The following is an 8,859-nucleotide window of genomic DNA, read 5'->3' on the forward strand; positions in this document are numbered from 1 at the left end:
CTTGTCTTTCTAAAGATGGTTACAGCAATCAATCTCTCTCATGTTTTTGTCTCTGCAATTTGAGTAAACACCATTTCACTGTCTTTTCTACGTTAGGTGTGGAGATCGTCTTAGTTTTCCCTCTCAGTCCCTCTCAAAAGGCCACCTCTGAAACAAGGGTTCATGTACAAGTAGTTTATTTTGGAGGTGATTCTGGAAAACAGTGCTAAGGGAGTGAGACAGGAAAAGGAAGACTGTCAATGAAGCAACTAAGCAAGTGACCACTGCGGACAACTTCAGTTTAGTCCTCCTGGGGAGTGTTGGGAAATAGTACGGAATATGCCTCAGTCTTTAGTCCACCAAATTTCTATGTGTTATTGGCTAAGAGATGCTCCCCAGAAAGGTTAACTCTCTGGCACAGGGAAAGCAGCCATTCGCATATAAGATTGAGTGTGGAGGGGTGGGACAGGAGATGATATCTGCTGGAGAGCCCTTTTGAGTCTGTGTGCCTGGGTCCCTGTGTAAGCTCCCAGCAACAGCAGGAAAATGAAAACATGATCAAGGCTTATGTTACTGAACTCAAACAGAATAAAAAATCATCTTGCACCGTGCCCCCACCCTGGCCCCTGTCACTTTTCTCTCTGAGTCTTTCTGAAATATTTCCCCACTTGGCTCCCATCTGCCCCTGCCAGTCCTTGGTACTCATGATGGAGGAGGGCGAACACCTATCTGCCCACAGGAATGTTACTGGAGAAGCACTGACGTCTGGAACACCAACATGGAAGAAGTGCCGTGCACTCGTCAAGGAGACCATGCTGTGTGCTTTGTGCCATGTGGGGCTTGTTGGGGTTATTAACTCCAGCTAAGTTTAATTGAAAATTATTGAAAAAGCACACATTAAAAGCTAGTTACATATGTGATTTGCCTTTAACAAGAATTGTTCGTCTTGGTTATATGTGAAATAATTCAATGTTGACAGAGTTCCTAACCCTGATGACCAAATATTTACAAAAAGCTTTGAGAAAGGCTTGAACTCATAATCTGAGTGCCTTTATATATATATATGTATATATATATATATACATACACACACACACGTACCTATATGTATATATATACACACACACGTATACATATATATATGTATACATAGCATATACATATAGTATATAGATAGATATATCTATATTACCTTTTTACAAAGAAGTACATTTATTTATCAGAGTGCATTTTCCAAAGTTTTTCAATTTTGAAATGAAAATGCCAAACATTTTCTTTTATTTAAATTTTATGACAGGATTCTGAGGTCCTCAGAGTGTGTGAGGAAATCCCTTAGTGGGATACATGATACCCCTTGAGGCAAGTTTGCTTATTTGAGGTTCCTTATTGCTTTCCAATTACTTAGGAATTTAAGCTAAGTCATACTGGGTCTTATACATGGACCACAAATACAGAATTGTCCAAGGCTACAGCTCTGGATTATTCATAATGAGATCTTTTCAGACAAATATTGAATAGCTAGCAAGGGTAATCTCTCCACCTGCCAGCATGTCTTTTAACCGTTATTTAAGGACACCGAGGACAGCGGTTGCAATATGTCATGTAGGCAGAATAGCTGACTTTACGGGAAAGCTTTGTTCCCCTGCCCTCCATTCACACGGAGCTTATGGTTATTTCAGAGACACGTAAAGGGGCCTGTTGAATCTTGAGGGAAGCACATAGTAGGTGTATAGTAAAAAGAGTTCAGATACGTTTTACTAAAATTTTAATCTTTGATTTCTCATGGAGGTAGGGGTGGATACCCTACTCTGGAGAAGCCCTCCTCTGACCTTCGGCCCAGTCAAAAGAGATGGCCTTATTCAAACTGCCTAAACTAAGGCCCCATGTTAGGCATCTGGAGAAGCAGCCAAACACTGTTGTAAAAAATACGTCAGTCAGTCAGATTTTCAGCAGAGCGTCACTTATCCACTTAGAAACAATGAACTATAGAATTTTGGTGTACATTTTTAGCATAAAGTGTATATACATATGTGTGTGTGTGTGTGTATCTCAACTATGTTTCTAGTAGCTTTTACTAGTCTAATAATAGGCTAGAATAAGACCAAGAAATATAAATAATTAAAAACTTCCGTGAACTTTGTTTTGTAGCAAGAACAACTGACATTTACTGACATTTACATTTACATTTTTTTGTAAGGAAGATTATAGAATAAATACATATAAACATCTCAGTTTTCTGTATTTATTTCAGGGAAGCCCTTATAAGAAATAATTTACATTTTCCTCTGAAGTCTCACAAAACCAACCCCCTCTTGTATATTCTTTCCCTTCCAAGGTCTTGCATGTTGGAGTTTGCTGTTATAAAACGTTGGATAGGATATTCTTCTTCCACCCTTTTCCCCAAAAGTTCTGAAGAAGTTCAGATTTATTGTGATTAGTCACCCATCCTTTGGGACCCTGGTGCCGAGTTATACATCTTCACACATGCCCATGTATACACACGCTCCCTGTAGAAATTTATATATGCACTCCTCCCATTTGCAGAGGCTGTGGTTTCTGGGAACACACTCCAAATTCCTCTGTACAGTCATTGCAGGAGTGGTGGGAAAAATAATTATGGCCATGTATGTAATAAAAATTTGCCTGAAGAAATGGAGCACTGTAAATGCATCCAAGGGGCAAAGATTTATTTCCTATGACATAAGCTTGGGGCTTATCTGGTCAGCATTTTGGTGAGAGCAGGGCCTCAGAGCACTCTCTCTTCTTAATTAGAACTTCCAGAACTTGCTTGCGTTAAGTCCCCTCCTGGACATATGCTTTACGCCTCTCACCTCTGTAGCTCATCCTTTCCAGTTATAATTCAGGAGATGAGGAAGAAATGATACAGGTACATTTTCCTGCTGACACTGTGGGCTCACATGGATTCTAAGCTGGGACTAATTTTCTATTCCTGGGAAAGAATTCTACAACATGTCTTTTTATTTATCCGTACTAAGATTCAGAGCATTTTCTGTTGCTGTTGTTGCTAAGGGAACACTATGCAAAAGTGGAAAAACCCACGGTTTCCATTCTAGCTTTTTTGAGGAGTGGGTCGTTGAATACGGCAGAATAGTCATTAGCAATCAGAAGTATATGTCATGGCATTATTCCCATCTTTCCGGGAGAGCAGCTTTTTCTGTATTTGCGCTTGGCCTCATAGGCCATGAATTAAAACAAAACAAAACAAAACAAAACAAAACAAACCATCCCCAAGAAACAAACAACAACAACAACAAAACCAACTTCAAGATGCTCTAGTCCAAGCTCTTCCTTTCTCACATGAACTAATGGAGGCGCAGGGAGGGCCAGTCAGGGGGTACAGCAGTTGGTGGCAGAGCCAAGCCTCAGACTACTGTTCCCCTCCTCTCTTCTCTGTGACCTCCTGGTTCTTATACTTCATGACCTGCTATGCTTCAAAATATACAACCCAAACCAGTTTTCCTTTCCTGGTTTGTCTCCCTCTACACTCACTTGATTCCTTATTGGGACATCACTTAATTGTCCATAAGTCAATTTAGAGCCCAGAAAAGCATAGATTTTACTATTTAGTTTAAAAATAATATGTCATATTAGGCTTGCTTTTCACACATTTTGTCCAGAAATATGCTATCCAAAGAGAACAATGACATTCTTCTAACAGAAATAATCAGTTCTCTTATTTTGTGGCTGTCCAAAGAAGAATATGGTTTGATGTTTTTGCTAGGTGAGTGTGTCAGACAGCTGATTTTTTCCTCAAAGATCTATGTTCCACCTCCCACAGTGTGAAGTTCTTACTGGGAAGCTGAGAACCACAATTTGCAGGCTCCTTTGCATCTGTATGTGGGCATATGGCTATTTTGGCTAATAGAAATGCAAGTGAAAACAATGTTTTCCTCCCAAAGAGAGTAACAGGCAAATTTTCCTTCACTTACTTTTTCACTTAATCTTTCCTCATAAAACAACTGAATCCATAAGAGGAGGGGGGAGTCAGAAGAGGGAAAAAGTAAATATCCTTGAAATCTCAAAATTCCCATGCGGAAACCTCCTTGCTAACCGTAACAGCGGTACTAGATCATTAACCAGAAATAAATGCCTGAAGTATTATGCTCTACCAAGTTATCTTTTGTTGTGCAATAAGCCACTCCAGAACGTAGAGGCTTAAAATGACAACAATCATTTATTTTGTTCACAAAACCAGTTGGGGCTCTGAGGAGGGTAGTCTCCTGCTACACATGGTATCAGCTAGGGCAGGGCCATGGGGGGCTGGAGGACCAACTTTCAAGGTGCATTACTCACATGACTTGTAAGTACTGGACGTGGGCTGAAGTTCAGCTGAGGCTGAGAGCTGGTGGCCCCAGTTCCTCTTCGTTCTGGCCTTTCCACTGGCTGTTCGCCATCCTCGTGATATAGTGTCTAGATCCTAACAGCAAATGTCTCAGGAGACAGCAGAAACTGAGTTTTTTGAAGTTTGGGCCTAGAAACTGACACAATATCCCTTATGCCATAATTTGTTGATCAAAGAGTCATACAAACTAGAGTCAAGCTCATGAGACATAGATCCCAATTTCTAATGGGAAGAATGTCAAAGAATTTGGGGGCCATGTCTTAAAATCATCACTTAAGCCACTGTGACTTTGAAGTTTATATATCAAGGCAGCTAATGTTACAGTTAGAACCACTACACGTGAGAGAGGAGGAAAGTACTAGCTCCTTAACAGTCTTACATATTTTAATTATAGGTCATCAACCAACCAACAACAAAACTTGTAGAGGAGGGCCATTAACTTTTGTGAATTACAGAATGAAGAGATCTTTAGGGGGCTTCTGCAAAGTCTTGCTGGGTTCAGCTTTACAATGTACTTGCAGATCTCCTGTATGTCAGCAAAACCTACTCAAAACACTAGGAGAAAAATGACAAAGGACATGAATAGATGGTTCACAGAAGGGGAAATAAACAGCCAATTATATAGAAGAAAGCTCTCATGGTCATTTATTGGGTTCTCTGCCCAAGACCTACTTCCCCATCCTAACAGCCCTTGGATTTCCCTTAAGAAGTTTTCACTTTCCCTCTAGCTATGATTCAGTGGGGTTGTAATGAGAGCACTGCCCGTTCCCAGGCTGACGGCAGGCCTGTGGTCCAGGGTCAAATGGAACTTGAAAGTTAAGAGAGGAATAAAGAGACCAAAGCTGTTGGGGGTTCCATTTTGTTCTTGCATTGGTGCCCTGAGCAGCCCTGACTCAGGGATGCCCTTCCTACTGAGTCCACTGCTGGCTGGAGTGACTGTCTCCTTACCTCCTAAGACACCTGTGTCCCACCCATTCCTCAGCCTGGTCTTCCAGGCTTCCATGAATCCTGCGGGCTTCTGCTACCCCTCCTCTGCATGCCTCTCATTTGAGAGCTCCTCTCTGTTGCTCTCAATGAAAGAACACTATACAGATATTCACTCACAACAATAATGAAATAAGTCTGTGTAAAGCAATGATATACTATTTCACTTACCAGACTGGCAAAAATCCTAAAAAAAAAATGGTACTACCAGTTTTGTTAAAGTTTGCGGAAAAAAAGGACTCTGGTCATGATTGCTTGTGGGAGTGTTCATTGGTACAGTCCTTCTGGAAGGCAGGGCAGTATGTATGAGAAAGCTTAAAGTATGCACATGTTTTGATTGAGCCATATAAAAATTCTGTATAAAGAGAATATATAAATAATAAAAATTAATAAATAATATAAATAAATATCTGCTAGGATATTTATTGAGGTATTTTTTAATAATTAGGCAAAATCAGAAATAATATCTATAACTTGGGTGTCTATGCAATCCATGAGGGGACAGTTTTGATATTGAAAGAAGAAACTATTGATAATTATGCCAAGATAAGAGGCATAAACCTGTGCCAGGCAAAAACAGATAATCCTAGTCACCTATTTATACAGGGAGAATGATCAGGAGGCAGTACCGTCCTCATGGTACACCCTGATTGTATTGTGCATCCAAACAACAGAATTCAGTCAACCTATTAAAAATGGTAGTAAATTAAAATTCTACATTTATTTAAGTCTGTTTCTGGAGCTTTGTTTCGCTCCATTGATGTACTTGTGTCTTTTTGTACCCACTTAAAAAATATTATGGTTTCATAGTATGTTTCAATATACAGTAAAGCAAATCACCCAGTTTTTTTTTTAATTCTTCCAAATTAAATTTACAACTATTTTCTCAAGTTCTGTGCCCACCCTCCCCAAAATGTTAACTATATAATACTTTGGAGAGACAGGACACTTTAAAATATTTTCTTTAAGAATATGGCATGTATCTACTTTTGCTTTCTTTGATATTGTTCAGTGGAATTAATAGTTTTTCTACATTTCTTGTTATGTTTATGCCTAGGTATTTTCCATTGTTATTGTTGCAAATAATATCCCCTCATTATTGATATATTAAAGAATATTGATTTTTGTATATATGTATAACCAATCATCCTACCAAAAATCCTTTTTTTATAAGATTTTATTTATTTATTTGACAGAGATCACAAGTAGGCAGAGAGGCATGTGGGGGCTGGGGGGGAAGCAGGCTCCCTGCTGAGCAGAGAGTTCAAGGCGGGGCTCGATTCCAGAACCCTGGGTCATGACCAGAGCCAAAGGCAGAGGCTTTAACCCACTGAGCTACCCAGGTGCCCCCGAAAATCCTTTCCAATATAACATTTAATTACATTGTGGGAAGGGATTTTCTAGATAGATAGCCATGTGATCTGAAAATAATAACAATTTTGCCTCTTCCTGTCCCATTTTGTTTTATTATCCCGTTGTGTTTCCTGAATGGAGTTAATAATAGTGTTAACGGGCATTACTGTTCATTTCTGACCTTAACGGGAAAGTACCCTATTTCCTGTCTTCTACACATTGTTCTTTCACCAACTCACCTGCTTATGTCTCAGATCTCAATTCTTCACTTCTGCCAGGGTGACCAGTCCTGTAAGTTCTGAGTAGACCAGTCTCCCTATTACTTTCTCTCCCTGTATCATGTCCCTTTACTTCATTGCACTCACCTCAGTTGTAATTTCAGATTGAGTCATGTGGTTATGAGACAAATGACTGTCTCCCTCACTTACCTGTAAATTTCATGAAATCCAAGAACTTGTCTGATTTTGCTCACAATGGTATATCCAGCACTTATCAAAGGGCTGACCAGGTTGATAGCTTTACAAATACTTGAATTAATTCGTTCAAGAATCTTGTCATAAGTGTGATACCGCTCATTTTTCTATTGCATATTCCTTGTATTTTGTCTATTTTCTTTTGATGTTTTATCATGAATTTTAAAGTTTTTGTGTTTTTCATTTACTAGCTGTCTAGAATTGGGAGTGATTCCTTCCAATGCTCACATAACAGCAAATCAGAGCTGCGTTCAAAAGTCATACTGGAGGCTCGGAAGCTTTCCTTTCGAGATCTGTCATCTAGGACAACTTTGCATACACTGAACTGTGGAGTGGAAATTGCTCATGTTTGTAGGTTTCATCTCTCCTTCACCTCCCTCTTTGTCCCACTCTGTCCTTCTGAGATTGTTTTTGTCAGAATTTCCTCTTGTTTCTGTGTGATTTCCTTGAGAAAGGAAATTCAGTGTTGGTTTTTTTCAGGACCTGAAAAAAGTCCTTGAAGTTCACGTTCTCAGTTGGCACCACTCTCTAATTTGAGCTCTTGCCAAGAATCCCTTTTCCTTTTTTGTGTTCATCTCAATGCTTTGAAATGATGTTCAGTTTTGCTCTTAAGCATCTTTCCTGGATGTTTGTGAAAGTCATCCCAAAGCCTCCTAAGAATTTGAGAATAAACAAGCACATAACCAGCCCACTGGTTAGAAACAATACATGAATGAACACCAGTAATGTGTTGCTTCTGTAACTGACTAGTGAATCATTTAGACTTGCTGGGCTTTAGTTTTCTCATCTCTGAAATGGAGATTATAATCATGCCTACTTAATACGGCTGTTGCGAGGAATGAGTAAAGAGCTTAGAAGAGTGCCTGGCCATTATCATTGGAAAGATCTTGTGCTCAAGAATGAAATGGATATTTCAGGAAGTGAGCACAGTTATACAAATGAATTTCTGCACGGAAAGCAAGTGATGGAGAAGGGAGCCTTATAAGAATAGTCTCACATTTTGGTGTATTTTACAGGATTCTTAGTTTAGGAATCGATTTGGGAACGTCTCTGACATTAGTCACCTTGGCTTACATGCCTTCTCTGCCAGGAAGCTCAGGATCAGTGAAAACCTATTGGAGAGTAGAGATTTAACATTAAGTACGTCCTATTTGTTCAAATAATATCTCCAGTCTATAATTTCTTTCATCACTATGCAGACTTTCATAAATTTTGTAGCCTTGAATATAATAAACATTTTTCCTTTGTGATTTTTTCATTGCTTTTTGCATAGAAAATATGGAAAAAAATTAATAGGCAACAGACAGAAGCATAAATGGTCGATATATATGACAGAATATTTAGTTTCATGTAATCAAAAGTATATAAATTAAAATCATGGGATTTTTGCATGTAGAATAAGCAAAAATAGGAAAAATACAATTTTAATTGTTTAGATGTAATATGACCTTATATAGTACAGATGAGAAATAAAACTATTAAAAATGATTTGACAATATGTATCAAGAACCTGAATTTAATGTGATGGCCAATTTTATGTGTCATCTTGGCCACAGTACCAAGGTATTTGTTCAAACATTATTCTATGTTTTTGAAGATAGATGTTAGGTGAGATTAACATTTAACTTAAGACTCTGAGTAAAGTTGATATGCTCCATAATGTGGGTGGGCCTTATCCAAGCAGTCAAAGTCCTCAATTAAAAAGAT

The sequence above is a fragment of the Neovison vison genome, chromosome 6 (assembly GCF_020171115.1).
Source record: "Neovison vison isolate M4711 chromosome 6, ASM_NN_V1, whole genome shotgun sequence".
Taxonomy (NCBI): domain Eukaryota; kingdom Metazoa; phylum Chordata; class Mammalia; order Carnivora; family Mustelidae; genus Neogale; species Neogale vison.